Here is a 17213-nt window from a genome sequence, read left to right on the forward strand (position 1 = left end):
AGATGAGAAAGTGTCCTGTTTGACTTGAGAACAGAATGGAGAATGTGACAGAGTAAAAGACCCCTGACAGACCATGAGAGGTTTAATTACCTGGCAAAATCTGAACTGGCAGCTTCAAGCACAGATCATTAGATGGATGGTAGTACAGGAAGCAGAGCCACCAACTGCCACTTGCCACACTGTGCAATGGGCTAAACAAAGCTATTTTACAGTAATATAAAGTAGAAAGCAACAGAATCCAGGAGTCGGCATAACAGAAACTGGCAGACACCCTCCTGAACAATAAAGGAAGGAAGAGGATCCCAGTCAGGTTTTAGCTAGGGTCTTAGTTTAAACATAGGGTTATGTCTTACAGACTTTTTATTAGTCCTTAAAAATCATTCTTGCGTGTACTATATTGTAATATAGTAATAATATGTAATGTGTTATGTATGCATTTTTTTTGTTATTATGTTAATATTCAGTTATGTGCCCCGTGCCCTTACGATTGAGTATCAGGGAGTGGGGTCACCATGACGGTTCTGTGGCCTGCTCTCTGTCTGTTTATTCAAGAATAGAAGTCAGGCTCTCCAGACCGGCATTAATAGTTGTGAAGTTTGAATAATTGTGAGTATCTTTGTCAATTTTCTGTTTTTTGATTATTGTGGCTCTGTTTTTGACCAAGGATTTGACTTTCAGACTAGTATTGTTCGCTTTGTGGGCAAACTCTTTTTTGACTATTTTTTGTGCTCATTTTTATCCTATTTTGTGATTTATTAAATACTTGAAATTTAAACAACATTGTTTATTTTGTGTCCTAAAGAACATGGAGTTACAGTTATCCTCTCCTGTAAAGGGCAATTTTGTGATATTTTTGAAATTTATAAGTCAGAGGCCTCATTTTGGGCATATGCAGGCCAAAGCCTACTTTTCAGTTTGGGCTCTGGCTGCCTGGGGTAAGGCCTCCTGTGGGTTTCCAGCTTAGAAGAGTACTGATCTACTTTAGAGGATTTCAAGGCCGTCATTCATTTCACTGTGCTTTGTGTGACTATTTTATAACAGATCACAACAAAGGGACACTTTGACATAAACTTCACTTTTGATCTAAAAATATAAAACACACAGTTGCTGCACCACATGCATCAGGACAATCAATTGTGGCAGACTCAAGCACTTCTTACCACCTCCATCCCTTTGAATCAGTTACAGGGTTGGTGGGTCAAGAGCCAGCTTGTGCAGCGCTTGTCACAAGGCAGGAACCAAGACCATAAAGAGTGCTCGTTCATCACAGAGCACACCCGGACTCACTCATAGTGGACAAATTTAGAATATCCAGTCAGACTAAACAACACCGACTTGGCAAGAGAAACCCATGTCACTGCAGTAAGAATTTGTAAACTCCGCATAGAGAGTCACTGGGCTGAAATCAAATTCAAATACTTGGAATGGAGAGGCAGTGGTGCCAATGTATGCCTACTGTGCCTTCTCTTCTTTATTTACATCTTGACCTTGCGTGACATGTAGAGCAGGGGTTCCCAAGTTTAGTCCTGGTATACCACCGTGGCTGCGGGTTTTCATTCCCATAAGTCTCACAAATAAATGGTTCAGTCTTACTTCTAAATGATCTAATTGTTTAGTCTTTTTCTTTTACATTTAGAAGTGCCATACCTACGTACATGTAAACAAAATTCTGAAATGTGCATTTTTGCCATATCTTTAAATGTTAACTTTCTTTTACCATATACTTTTTAATTAACCCTTTTCTGAGTAGCTTACACCCTGATGTATATCCAAATAGTGACGATTGGTGATGAGCAGGACAGACACGGGGGAAAATGACACTGAATACTACACAGAAGTAGCTACATCAGTATAAAATTCACTTGTAAGCTGATTTATAAGCTGTACCAGTCAAAGCCCATTTAGGGCCCTAAGAGAGGAGTTGGGATGGCAGCCCCTCAATGTCCATAGTAGGTACTCAGTGTTAGACTAATGGGGGATCCCCCTCGGTGTGCATGCCTTTAGTTACATAAATGATACCCCTATGTGTACAGGCCACAGAATTTATGGAGCACACCCCCCCATTGGGTGAAAACAGTATTACTAGACTTAGATGACTGGGGGGGTGGGGGATTCGGCCCATAACCAAATGCTTGCTACATTCCACTAAACATTTAGCATTCTCAATAATTTCTGGATTAACACATAAAAGTCAGAAATTAGGAAACAACAGCTTATTTATTCAAGGCAGGAATCCAGTTAAAAGCCAAAGGTGTTTGGAATGACCACCTGCAGTTAAGGTGGCCTGCAGAACTTGACTTGAGGACCACTTACATTGCATCCAGAAAGTATTCACAGCACATCACTTTTTCCACATTTTGTTATGTTACAGCCTTATTCCAAAATGGATTACATTCATTTTTTTTCCTAATTCTACACACAACACCCCATAATGACAACGTGAAGAAAGTTTACTTGAGGTTTTTGCAAATTTATTAAAAATAAAAAAACTGAAAAATCCCATGTACATAAGTATTCACAGCCTTTGCTCAATACTTTGTTGATGCACCTTTGGCAGCAATTACAGCCTCAAGTCTTTTTAAATATGATACCACAAGCTTGGAACACCTATCCTTGGCCAGTTTTGCCCATTCCTCTTTGCAGCACCTCTCAAGCTCCATCAGGTTGGTGCACAGCCATTTTAAGATCTCTCCAGAGATGCTCAATCAGATTCAAGTCTGGGCTCTGGCTGGGCCACACAAGGACATTCACAGAGTTGTCCTGAAGCCACTCCTTTGATATCTTGGCTGTGTGCTTAGGGTCGTTGTCCGGCTGAAAGATGAATCGTCGCCCCAGTCTGAGATCAGGAGCGCTCTGGAGCAGGTTTTCATCCAGGATGTCTCTGTACATTGCTGCAGTCATCTTTCCTTTATCCTGACTAGTCTCCCAGTTCCTGCCACTGAAAAACATCCCCACAGCATGATGCTGCCACCACCATGCTTCACTGTAGGGATGGTATTGGCCTGGTGATGAGCAGTGCCTGGTTTCCTCCAAATGTGACGCCTGGCATTCACATCAAAGAGTTCAATCTTTGTCTCATCAGACCAGAGAATTTTGTTTCTCATGGTCTGAGAGTCCTTCAGGTGCCTTTTGGCAAACTCCAGGCAGGCTGTCATGTGCCTTTTACTAAGGAGTGGCTTCCGTCTGGCCACTCTACCATACAGGCCTGATTGGTGAATTGCTGCATAGATGGTTGTCCTTCTGGAAGGTTCTCCTTTCTCCACAGAGGACCTCTGGAGCTCTGACAGAGTGACCATCGGGTTCTTGGTCACCTCTCTGACTAAGGCCCTTCTCCTCCGATCGCTCTGTTTAGATGGCCGGCCAGCTCTAGGAAGAATCCTGGTGGTTTTGAACTTCTTCCACTTACGGATGATGGAGACCACTGTGCTCATTGAGACCTTCAATGCAGCAAAAATTTTTCTGTAACCTCCCCCAGATTTGTGCCTCGAGACAATCCTGTCTCGGAGGTCTACAGACAATTCCTTTGACTTCATGCTTGGTTTGTGCTCTGACATGAACTGTCAACTGTGGAACTATAGAACTATATTCTGTAGACAGGTGTGTGCCTTTCCAAATCATGTCCAATCAACTCAATTTACCACAGGTGGACTCCAATGAAGCTGCAGAAACATCTCAAGGATGATCAGGGGAAACAGGATGCACCTGAGTTCAATTTTAAGCTTAATGGCAAAGGCTGTGAATACTTATGTACATGTAATTTCTCAGTTTTTTTATTTTTAATAAATTTGCAAAAACCTCAAGTACACTTTTTTTCATGTTGTCATTAAGGGGTGTTGTGTGTAGAATTCTGAGGAAAAAAATGAATTTAATCCATTTTGGAATAAGGCTGTAACATAACAAAATGTGGAAAAAGTGATGCGCTGTGAATACTTTCTGGATGCACTGTATTTAACCCTTTTATTAATAATTAGCACACAAATTAATGTAACGTAGAAATAACCACTCTGCTTTATTATTCAGTGTCATTTGCACCCGGGTCTGTACTGTTTATAACTGTCTCAGAATCTGGACACAATTTAAGGAGCAAACTCCAAAGAAATAAGGTGAATTGAAATAAAAATGAAAGTTAAGTGTTTAAAACAAGGATAAAGAAAACACATTTCTGAATTTCTTCTAAATATCATGCTACAGCAATTTTTTGAATGCAGAATAAGAAAAGAAGAAAGGTCAACTAAACAACTGGATTTGTGAGACATAAGAGCAACCCACTTACTAGTGAAACTGGCTGGAATGAAAGCCTGTAGCCACAGTGGTCCTCCAGGAGTGAATTTGGGAGCCCCCCATCTACAGTGTATATATACAGTACAGTATAGTGTGCCTGGGGATCGCCTTCCTGACTCTGCTGTGGTAAGCGGTATCACCCCGGGACAAAAGGGGGCACTCACGCGGTCTCTGCTTTTCAAGTTGCAGCTCTAAGAAGCCGTCCAATGCTCTATAAAGCTGGACAGTCCTGGAAGATGTCGTCTCACTTTGGACTGGGAACCCAAGCTTGTCAAAGCTCCTGTGAGTTACCTGTACCTCCCTAACCTGTAAAATATTAATTTGTTGGGCAGATCTGGCTGGCTTTTTTGTTGCACAGTTTTTGTTTGCTTTTGACTCCAACATTCAAAGCGATTCGGCTACTCTGTCAACCAGTGCTCCTCTGAGGGAAGCACTACCACTCTGAGACATCAGGGTGGTGCGATCACCAACTCTCACATCTCTCTCATCACCCACAGCTCAGAGAAGATGCCCACTGAGGGCAATTGACTATTCCAATTTGGGTCCAGGAGCTATAAAAGCGAGGTGCTCCCCAAAGATGGCATCTCATTCAGGAGATGAGTTAACTACATTACGGAGCTCCGAGGCTGTGAATGGACCCTTTTCCAGAGCCTATCGTTTTGAAGCAAACGGATAAACTTTATTTTGTTAACCCTTTGCTCTGTCATGCGCCTGTTATTTTCAGTTCTTTTTTGCTTTGCCTTGCGGCTGGCGCCCCAAAAATTCTTTTGACTATCGACAACATGTCTGAGTGTGTGTGTGTTCCAAATTTACGACAAATAATCTAGCAAACTGACAGAAGCCTCAGCTGTAAGGACAATGTAAAGTTAAAGTTCTGTTGCATGCTGAGACTTAGATTCAAACGGTGAGCATCACAAAATTTTTTTAGATGAAAGCATTGCTGTCCATCTAATTGTGGAAGAAAGTGCTTGAAGTGAAAACAAGATGACTACAGGTTTTAATTATCTGCACCAAAGCCTATTATTTCTAAACATATTGGCATACTTATTAATGTGTAAGAACAATGCAATAAGTAATTTCACATAAAGAGGCTTTTTGTAAGAAGCCATACAGGGCACACTAGGATTTTACAAGGAAGAGGGGAAGCATATTAGCTAATTCAAATTGCTATACGGTAAAGCTCCCCAAATCCAATCACTTCTTGTTGTTGTTGCTAAAGAAATCAGGAAGGCTTAGCGAGATGGGAGTGAACAGGAGTTTATTTTTAGCATCCCCCAGGGAGACATTAAGTTCCTGGTGTGTTAAAGACACTCTTCAGAGCTGAACTGTGCCACCTCTCAGTAGCTGAGGAATCACAGTGTGGTAAAGAACATTTTCAGAGCACCTGCCGCAAAGAGAAACCCCAAGACCTCTAAACAAATGCAGCTCTGTGCGAAGGCGCTGTTTCATCAGCTGTAACACGCTTCTGAACATTTAAGGCGGGCACTCGGGGAGTTATGACTACTTCTCAGTTCTGGCATTTTTTTTGTACTGAAAATGTATTTCACACTGCCTACTTCATGTCCTGCGATTCCCAGCAAAACATTACAAGATGTTCCTAATCTGTCTCTCTAAGTGTGTGCCCTGAGCGATGCGCTGAGCTTGTGGCACCGTACCTTTGCCTTTCGTGATGACAGCAGCAGCTCTCCAACACAGCCAAACAGAAAACAAAGAGTCAAAATCCTGGCTCACTACACTGAATAGACAAGAAAAAAAATCTAATAAAATCAGAGTTTAGAGTAAGGATTAGGGACGCTAAGTCACCAAAACTAGAAGCAGCAACAATTCTCCCTTGTCAGAACCACCCACTAGGCGAGCACTTTGTTGCCAAGCCAAGAGAAACTAAGGTCATTTTCAAACTTGGCATCTTCTTTGTAGAAAAGATTTAATTGACGGTCATCATTTTCTAAAGGAAATCTTCAAACAATAATTTGCTTTCAGCTCTGTTCCCTTCAGATTACCATGAAAATCAATTATTTGTTTATTTTAATTCATTAAATAGATTTTCCTGAGGTGCTGCAGTAGGGTTCATTTTAAATGTCTATTCACCTTCTCAAAATGCAAAGCAAAAATAAAATAAAATGAGAACACTTATGCCTCCATTTTCAAACCTGCCTACACCGGTTTAGGGTCATGGGTGTGAGAGCCTAACCAAGCAACGTTAAACACAAGGCATGACTGGATGACTTTCTGGTCCATGGCAGGACACACTCACTCACTGTAAAACTTAACCAACATAACAATCCAAGTCTTTGGGAGTAAACTGGAGGAGCTCAACTAAACCCAGGTGGAGCCAGCGAGGCAGTACAGATGCCATGTACTGTAAGTGCCACTGCCACAACACGGACCCAAAATTCTGGAGCTGTGAGAAACACTCACTAGTGGGTTAAAAAAACAAGCAAGAAAGAAAAGGAAGAATGTAAGCTTAGTTCAAATCCTGTGACCATTAGACCATTGTCATAAAATATCTGTTTTGTTTGTGATCAATTTCTTATTGCAAACTTGACCAGACTTGAAAATTTCAGAAATCAGACCACCAAGACCAAGTATAAAATGTATTAAATAAATATACAGACAATAATTCTTAAGAAACTACCAACTACTGCCCCAAAGACAACCTGGAAGGTTGGCCTATAATGGGTACTTCATCCACAGGATCCAGGGGGAGTTTTGAGAAGCCATGAATCAACAGGCATTACCTGGTAAAACCCTAACTGCTCCAGAAGCTTTCTAACAATACAATACAATTTATTTTTGTATAGCCAAAAATCACACAAGAAGTGCTGCAATTGGCTTTAACAGGCCCTGCTTCTTGACAGCCCCCCAGCCTTGACTCTCTAAGAAGACTAGGAAAAATTCCCAAAAAAAAAACCCTAGTAGGGAAACAAAATGGAAGAAACCTTGGGAAAGGCAGTTCAAAGAGAGACCCCTTTCCAGGTAGGTTAGGCGCGCAGTGGGTGTCAAAAGGAAGGGGGTCAGTACAACACAATACATAGAACAAAACACAAATAATCCTCAATACAGTATAATAGTAAAATAAAAATATTATAAGTACGGGGCAGTAGATGATAACAGGTATGTATGGTTTTAATAGACGCTTTACATGAACCAGATTCAAAAATAAAGAAAGACAGTGACACAGAGTAACTAAATGGGTGATTTCAACTGGCCCTTAATACTAATTTAACTGCAATTGTGTCTAAAATAAAGACTTTCTTTTGGGAAGAGGATTGGCCAGATGAAGATGTATCTGGTATTATATGTATATGCATGTGGATTGAGGGAAATTATAACCTAAAGATATAGATCAGCGTTTCTTAAAGTATGGGTCATTACTCAAAATACAGTAGGTCCTGTTATTGTATTTTATCTGAATGGATATTGCATAGTTGGTGAAGTAGATCATGGTGGGTCACTGTGGGTTGAATATGCAACAGACATTGCTCTGACCATCTTCCTCAATTTAACTATCAACCCACTCTAATGATCGGCAGGGATTGTTTAAGGAGGAATCCTCCCTGCTCTGATGATTGTCAACGAATGGATCTTGAAGCACTAAGAAGGGCAAGATTCCGATTGCAACAAAAAGAAAAAAATGAAAAAAATCTCGTTATAGAAAATAAATAACAAACATGTGACCAAAAAATGTTAACAAGAAAAGACAAAAAGATACGCAACATAATTGTTATTGCCCCAGAAACAAGACACGTCATTGGCTTTCAGAGGTGTAACAGAGCAAAAGGCTAGGCCAGGGGTCCTCAATCACGGTCCTGGAGAGCCGCAGTGGCTGCAGGTTTTTGCTCCAACCCAGTTGCTTAATAAAAAGCACTTCTGCTTCACTTTAGTGATTTTGAGCCTTTATTGCTTAATTTTGTCTTAAACAGCTATTTTAATTGCTCCTTATTATCATCCATCCATCCATTTATCCATCCTCTTCCGCTTATCCGAGGTTGGGTCGCAGGGGCAGCAGCTTAAGCAGAGAGGCCCAGACTTCCCTCTCCCTGGCCACTTCTTCCAGCTCTTCCGGGAGAATCCCAAGGCGTTCCCAGGCCAGCCGGGAGACATAGTCCCTCCAGCGTGTCCTGGGTCTTCCCCGGGGCCTCCTCCCGGTTGGACGTGCCGGAACACCTCACCAGGGAGGCGTCCAGGAGGCATCCTGATCAGATGCCCGAGCCACCTCATCTGACTCCTCTCGATGCGGAGGAGCAGCGGCTCTACTCTGAGCCCCTCCCGGATGACTGAGCTTCTCACCCTATCTTTAAGGGAAAGCCCAGACACCCTGCAGAGGAAACTCATTTCAGCCGCTTGTATTCGCGATCTCGTTCTTTCAGTCACTACCTCCTTATTATCAATAACATGCAAATGACAAGAGAGAGCAGCATTTCTCCATTTAGCTTATTTACATTTACACCTGTGTGTATTTATCTGCACTATTTGGTTTAATGAAATACTTGGAAGAAAAATGAAGAGAAAAAAGTGAAGGACTGAGAATTACTCGTCCATTTTAGCCTTCAAATCATTTGCATGATAGAAAGGGAAAGAAAATCTAGGATATGAGAATGACCTGACATAGCAGAGTTAATTTAATTTCATAGCTTGTTAGTGCTTTATTGGCAAGAATTGCTTTCTAATTAAGCAACCAGGTCAGAACAAAAACCTGCAGCCACTGCGGCTCTCCAGGACTGGGATTGAGGACCTCTGGGCTAGGCTGAAGATGCGATAGTGGCCTTGAAAACTGGGAATTCATCTAACTTCTCATCTTCTGCCCTTCACACTACAGGAGATATGATTTACCATACAGTCATAACACAATTACTTAGCTTCAATGCCACACATCAGTGAGGAGCTTATTTATCACAGTGCTTTCTTTCTTTCTTTCTGAAAAGACAAATGTGTAGTCGATATTCAGGTTCTGCTAATCACTCATTGTGACCTTTGTGGTACAATTTACATCGTAGCTTTTTAGAAAATAATTTGTGGACTAATCAGAATGTTGCAACTTAGTGACTAACTTGCTTACTATATTCTCGGAGGCACTTCATTTGTGTGTGATGGTCATACTGGACAAAACAGAAGTCCAATCAGGTAGATTTACAGAGAGACATAGATACGTAACCTTTTCCCTTTAGGGATTAACGAGAGGAGTTGTTGCTAGAACCATAATACCCTTCCACCAAATTGCTAACAAAAAGCGTAAGTCTAAACTTAAACAAAAACTCAGTTTTGGTCATTTTTTTCTTTTTTTTTTGTAGTTTGTGCAGTGCTAAATTTCTACAGTTTTCTTCTTAAGTGGTCTTAAATTCAGACAACCTTTAATGCGTGCAGACATTTTTAAAAATGGAGACATCAATATGTCACACATCAAGCCAAACAACCAGCAAATGGCTGGCAACAATCATTATTTGTATCAAAATGACGGTGCCCATTGAAACAATGTCACCACTACATTTTTTTTAAAGTGAAAACAAAAATCAATAACATTCAGAAGAGAAGAGAGAACAAATCAGAATATCCCAAATGTGTTTGTAACAGGATGATATTTCCTGTGGCAGTTTAAAACGACATTCTAGTCATGACTCTGTCTTCCAGTTGTGGCATTATAGCACCATACTTTTTACTTTAAGTTGGCACAGCACTCTACTAAAGAAACGTTCACAGTGCATGCCTGTCTGTGCATTGCTTGTGTGTAGTTTTCACATTCTTTCTATAACTGTGTGTTTCTTTCTTCGGGTACTGTATTTATCATTTCAAGGCATGCTTTTTGGTTAATTGCCAACTCTAAATTTCTGAATGGGTAAGTACAGTATGGAAGCGACTTTACCCTGTGATGACCAGGATGTTCCATTTAGGGCTTCTTTGTAACCAGTGATATGGAGACACCCTCTGGTTCTCCACCCCCCTGTAATAGAAAAAATAGGCTCAACTATCAATGGATGGTTAGAAGTTTCTTCATAAACTGATCTAGACTTATCACAGGGTTCCACTTCAAATCTATGTCTTGCTAACTGATAGCTGCCTTATCAAAAAGCAGTAAGACACTTGGAATGTGTGTTTGAGAGGAATCTGTGAGGGCTCCATAGAAGATCTAACCATATTGTAGCTGTTAGACATCGTAAGGAAGTGGTCACAGAATTTATTTGGGTTCTCTCCTACAGAGAAGAGGATTTAAAAAATGTGAAGCTCCACAAAAAATTATACCTGATGGAAGCATCTTAATGTGCCACCGAGAACATAATTTTCAGTTTCCCTTCTGAGTAATGAAAGTGAATAAAATGTATGGCATGGTTAGCATGTAGTAAAGAGTATCAGCTAAAACCTCCTTAAAGCATTTTAGGGGGTGAAAGGTGTCAGTGGATATAAATTTGATCACAGTTATAATTTTTTAGAAATCCATAAATCCAACTGTCATTTAATCTGTATATTTTTTATGCATATTTGTTTTCACTCTGGCCTAGAAAATGTAAGCTATTGATTAATGATACATGGGAAACCTGGGGAAAAACCTGTCTGAGCAGCTCTGATTGTCTTTGTGTTATGGCGATCAGCACTTAGAAGAAAGCGCAGCTCCCAGAAGGACAGAACCAAACACACTTAGCATCCTTAAGCTTTACAAAAGGAAAAAGAGACAACTCTCTCATCTCACAGTTGGCAACTCTTCGTTCTTACATGCAATCAAGACAAGAAGATTAAGTCTCTTTTGTGAGAAAGATTTTATTATCTATGCAAAACTGACTGCACAGAACATTCAAATTCATACCACTTGTCAGGATGTCAAGATAATATAGTTTAATAAAAACATGTAGACTTTTCAACACGGGCAATAATTTACTATGACTTTTTTTTTAAATTATGTGATGAGCAAAAAATGCATGAAGTGTAAGAATGCAAATATAATCCAAAAAACAATTAACAGTCTATTCATTTAAAACTATTTTTTACTAACGATTGAGACACAAGTTTGGATTGAATACGATCAGCATGGGGTTTACTTACAGACTATACAGATTACAGACTATACAAAGGAATCACTAAAATAAAAGGGCACAGAGCCACAGAGAGCCAGCATTTATCCCAACAGTGTCAGATAAGTGACACTAAACAACACTGGACGGGACAACAGTGACCTACAGAAATGACATCTGAATCCATCTTATCATCATTACTCCATGAGAAGATGGGAGTCGCCCTAGCAGTGTTAGAATACCAGCCCATTGCCGGGCACACACATTTAGTGTTTTGGGGATGAAGGTGAAAATTGTAATACATTAAGATAAACCATAAGGGAGAAGGTGCAAACTCCACACTGACAGAAATTCTGTTTCAGTTAATTACATCTTATCCACAAACACACAGACAGATAAATCACCTTACAGCTAAGGAACTTCAATGTATTTTTCAAATGCTTGGTAGAGAAAGTCAATGGCAGGTATATCAGGACAAAAAAATTTTGGACCTACACATAAAACAAAATTTCATGATATATCCAGAAGAAGCAAAGAGGAACACAGGTTAAAATCCTCGTTTTAGAGTAAACAGAGGCCAGAATACCTAAAGATGGACTGAACAGAACGTTAAGACAGAGCTGAAGTCACACCGGTGTTAAAAAAAAAAGGTCCTCACATTAAGTTGTTTTATTTATCCATAACTAACACTAATTGTTGTTGATTATATTGAGAATGCACAAGCTTGGATGCTAGAAGCTGAATGCCACCATCTTAAATAGTGGAACTTTCTTCAAAACAACATTACCATAACCATGCAAAGACCATCCCAAAATGGCAGCGACCATACCAAAACAATCACTAGACCAATGTCATTAAAATAACAATAAAAAAATAATAAAAAACAAGATGTTTAACTCTACTTAACAATGAATTACATACAATTTTATAAAGCCAAAACGTACATTCATTACAACCATATGGCAGGAATTCCATAAAAGTTTTAATAGCTAGCTATACCAGGGTCAAGATGTTGAAATAAGGCAGAAAAGACATTGAAAGGACCTAAAGAAATGTGCTGTTCAGAATCGCAGGAAGAAGAACAAAGGTTTTGGGAAAAAACATGTTAAAGCAAACTTTAACATTTTAAATTGTTCACACTATAAAAAAGTGATAAGATGGACACTAAATGTTGGTGTTAATCTAATACAAGTGCTTTCAATGGAAAGTAGCTGGCATACATGTCCCCATACACGGATAGCGAGCTACCTAAAACAGCAGTGTAAACAGTAAAAGAATTCATATTAGTGGCACTTGGCACAGGCGTTACTATAAATATACACACACACATACACATGAGGGGGGACCCAAAAAGTCACTGTCAAAATACTCCTCAGGAGATGAAATACTCTTGTCCCACTGCTTCTTCCTTTTCATTAGTCATTTTTTTGTTACCACGTCTAGAGCTTCCTGCAGTTTTTTCCTGGATATTCTTCCATGGTAGCAAATCATCTTCGTTTCTCTCTCAGTTTTAATTTCAGGAACAAAAACAAGTCACAGTGAGTGAGGTCTGGTGAATTCAGTGGGTGCAGAGCAGCAATGACATTGTTTGTGGTCAAAAACTCTTTGAATGATAGCACGGTGTGTGTAGTTGCATTGTCATGGTACAAAATGCTGCTTTGTGTGCGCAAATGCATTGACGTTTTCTTCCTGATTCTATCCTGCATATGCCTCAATAGCTCAAAGTAATGTTGCTAATTAATAGTCTGTTCACAGAGAATAAACTCTTTATTAACAAAGTTCATCAATGTTGAAAAACGTGATCATCATCTTGATATTTGATATCATCTGACATGTTTTTTTTATGGCTTGCAGAAAAAAACATAATCACACAAGGCACATGCACGATTTTAGAATATATGTCATAAATACACACGAGTGACATCAACTCGGTGGACTGATTAACAAGAGTGTAGGCATTATGGTACCTTAAGGAACAGTCAAAAACTACACCCTACTCCTATGCTATGCCCACAGCTTTCCCCATTGACTCTGGTCACAATGGTAAAGTTTCAACCTCAATCTGTCACTTTCTCTTGCTGTTTTCTTGGAGTAAACATGGCCGCTCCACTCTCCATTTACACCAAAGAAAAGCAGGGAGCAGTGATCCACGTTTTCAGGGCTGAAGGTATACTAATACAATACAACTTATTTTTGTATAGCGCTCTACGCGGAGCGCAAGTGCATTTGTTGTGTACAAATTCTCTGGTAAACGGCAGATAGAGATTATACGAATTAATAAATACAGAATTATTACATATAAGGATCCCAGGAGCCAAAATCCATAGAAGGCTTTCCACACAATATGACTGAGGCAGAGGAAAGTGTGAGAACGATAGAGCCAACATGTTCGAGGAGCTTGTTCAACTAAAAACTCGAAGAAGCTATGGGATTCTGTAAAAGAGATGATCAACTTGAACTCTGTGAAAGGAGGAATAAATATATTGAATGAAATGGAAAAATCAAATTAAACTTAACATCTTTTTTAAGTGTTTTGATTATACATGAAGTGATGGTGTGGAGGAATGGAAGAACGTATTATGTATAGCATCATGTGATTCAACAGACAAAATTGTAATTAGTCTAGATCCTGTGGCTAATGTTTTTAAAAAGTTATATACGTACTAAGAAGGCCAGTGGGCCAGATAGTTTTCGGCTTTCCTTCTTAAAACATTTGCTGATGAGTTGATCCCAGCCTGGAGTTTTAATTCTAGCTTTCTGTTGACACACACATAATATTCCTAAAATATGGAAAAAAGCCATCATTATCCCATTTCCAAAAAGACCTTGTCCAAAGGACATTAATGATTTCAGAACTGTAGCATTAACATCCATAGTGACAATGATGCTGACAATAGACTCAGATATTGCAGTATACAACTTGATTTTAAATGTTAATAAAGCTAAAGAAATCATTATTGATCCTAGGTCTATTGGTGATAATGGTTCAGTTTTTATTAATGGAGAGAGAGAGAGAGAGTTGAGCAGGTAACAAAATACAAGTACTGTATTTAGGAATCTACTTCGATAGTCAGTTTCATTGGGTCCATCATGTAGAGTATATTTGTTCTAGGATTGGTCAACACCTGCACTTCTTGTGAAGGCTTATGGTGCTGGATTGGACAAAAATATTATGTTGTTATTTTACAGGGTGGTTAATGAATCATATATTTGTTATGGCATTATAATATAATAATTTGACTGTAAAACTTGGAGCACACCTCCAAAATTTGATCAGAAAAGCAGGTTAAATTATCAGCATTAATCATGCTCCCAACGTCACTCCAAGAGATTTTTGAGAAGTCAATGAGGAGGCAGGGCCTTAAAATGATTGGTGACCCAACTCATATTCTTTATAAGGAGGATAAGCTTCAGACAAGAGATACAGGTCACCAGCCTGTAAGTTGAACAGGTACAAATTTTCATTGGTTCCATTATCAACTAAATTATTAAATAACATTTAAATCACATTTGAAAGGCAAGGTTTAATATTTTTGGTGTAGGTAATTGTGTAATATTCCATGTAGTGTATTTAGTGTAAGTGATATGTATATGACTGGAACGCATGTGTTCTCTCGAATGTCCAGGACAGATTTCTCTTAAGAGAAACAATAAAGGCTAACCCAACCTAACCTAACCTACCAACATGGAGATAGCAAGGAGTTTACAAATAGACTGAGAAGTTCAAAAAAGGTTGGGCCAGTGTTATGCATGAAGAAGAAGTTGGATGCCTGTCCATGTCCATTACAGATAGACAACATAAAGTCTGTGCCATGATTCTGATGAACTAACATGGATTTTGGCCCCTGGTACACCTTCAGCCCTCACAAGGTAGATCACTATTCGCCTCTCTTCTTTGGAGAAAACAGAGAGCAGCGTGGCCATGTTTACTCCAGGAAAACTATAAGTGAAACTGACTGATCGAGGTCAAAACCCAATGTGACCACTGACAAGCCATGTATCTGTCTGTGCACAGGGAAAGCTGTGCAGCTAACCCTCACAAAAATAACACAAAAGTGCGGGTAATTATTGATTTATCTCGTATTTTATATTCAGCTTCTACTGCAGCACTGCGCCATATTGGCTTGAGAAGCTACTTAAAGCTCCAGGTTCCAATCCCTGTCCGTGTGAAGTTTTCAGAACTTTGTAAAACCCACACAGAGTTTTCTCACATGCAAGAAATGTAGGATTCGATATTGACCTTGTATGACTAACTGTGGATGTGTGTATTAATGAATCCACTGCTGTACTGTTCCACTGACGTGTTAATTCATTGTTGCCTGTATAGGCTTCTGCTCACCATGACTCTATAATGATATAGGTGAGTTCAGAAAATGGACCAAATATCTAATAAATTATTTTCTGTACCTGCTTACGAGTACTTGATATACTGAGGATAAAGATTTGCATTGATGTGGTAATAGGCATAAGACAGGCCCTTGAGGGTTTATCACTGGGTGAATGAAAAGACAAGTAAGATCCAAGCCCGCTGAGGCAATTAAAATACAAGGCAATTTAAGGCCTTGAAGAGAGAATGTGGGGTCTTGATCTCACTAGTTCTTATTGCCTGTGCTTTGACCACTTCCCCTATTCCCCACTGACTCCAAGGGGCAGCTCTAATGAAGTTTTTTAACTCTGATAAGCTGCATGGTCCATTTAAATTAACTGCACCAAATAATGATGTCCCAAGCCTTTTCTTAGAAGATTGGTCAAATGTACTAATTAAAGTATACCCCTCCTTGGAAACACGCTTAAATCTTGTGGTAAACAGTATGAAGCTAGCTAGAAAAACCTTCAGAACTAAAGCCTCCCGCTGCAAGAGTGGCCATAAGAGAACAGAATGAGACAATTCCTTTGAAGACCCATCTGTTAGCGACATCTCTGAACAGCACAGAGCCATAGAGGCCTCGTCCTTTGTAAGCTGCTTCAAGATGCTGTCACGTCAAGTCAAGCTACGGTAAGAATTAACATGAATAAAACGGAGAATAAAAGACCAACAAGTATGTGCTGCTGTCAATCTTGTTATACAACAACTCTTGAATCTCATCCTTACCCTTTATATCTTAGCTGATCACAACACAATGACAGGATGGCTTTTATTGCTTATTTATCACAATGTATATCACAGGTGAAGAAGAGATGCCTTAAAAGGTTTAACCTGCAGCCTGTTTCCAAAAGTAAAGGAACATGTTTTACCTTTACAAGTAATTTCTGTAACAGTAACATTTCAGTTTCTGCAGCCTACATGATCGCCAGTCACAGAAAGTTGAGCCCTAAAAAAATGAATGGGGAAAAATTAGTATACACGATTAATTAATTATACACTTTGCAATGTATTAAAAGTGTGCAGTACTGAAATTCATTTAAACCAAATTACAACTGTTTTCAAACTTTACCCTTAAAAATGTTTAGTTATTTAGTATCTTAAAACAATTACAATGAACAAACGTTGCAGTTCTTTCAATTGTACCATTTCAAGGCAAGAACCATAGATAGAGAGGAAGGGCTTTATATAATTTTAGATAGATAGATAGATAGATAGATAGATAGATAGATAGATAGATAGATAGATAGATAGATAGATAGATAAGGCACTATATTACAGATAGATAGATAGATAGATAGATAGATAGATAGATAGATAGATAGATAGATAGATAGATAGATAGATAGATAGATAGATAGATAGATAGATAGATAGATCATTATTTCCCCCTTATTTGTACCCAGGGAGAAATTGGCCTTTTTACAGAAGCTGTTTAAATAACTACATAAACAGACAGATAAATTAATGTATATACACACACATATGATCTGAACACCAAACTGGAAAGAAAATGTTTGACTCAGCAGTCTCAGTCACAGTAAGGCATTATGGAAGTGCATTGGTGT

The 17213-nt window shown here is 39.2% G+C and overlaps 1 protein-coding gene across 4 annotated transcripts in view; it reads right to left on the reverse strand.

Annotated features, from left to right (window-relative positions):
• The window catches only part of LOC120517927 (transcription factor HIVEP3), a 512318-nt gene that overhangs the window by 285302 nt on the left and 209803 nt on the right, over nt 1–17213 (reverse strand). For all 4 annotated transcript variants that reach the window (XM_039740449.1, XM_039740447.1, XM_039740450.1 and 1 more), the window contains one exon: nt 16518–16594. The gene's annotated coding sequence lies outside the window, so the exon portion shown is untranslated. The remainder of the gene's footprint in view (nt 1–16517; nt 16595–17213) is intronic.

Source organism: Polypterus senegalus, chromosome 17 (assembly GCF_016835505.1).
Source record: "Polypterus senegalus isolate Bchr_013 chromosome 17, ASM1683550v1, whole genome shotgun sequence".
NCBI classification, from domain to species: Eukaryota; Metazoa; Chordata; class Cladistia; order Polypteriformes; family Polypteridae; genus Polypterus; species Polypterus senegalus.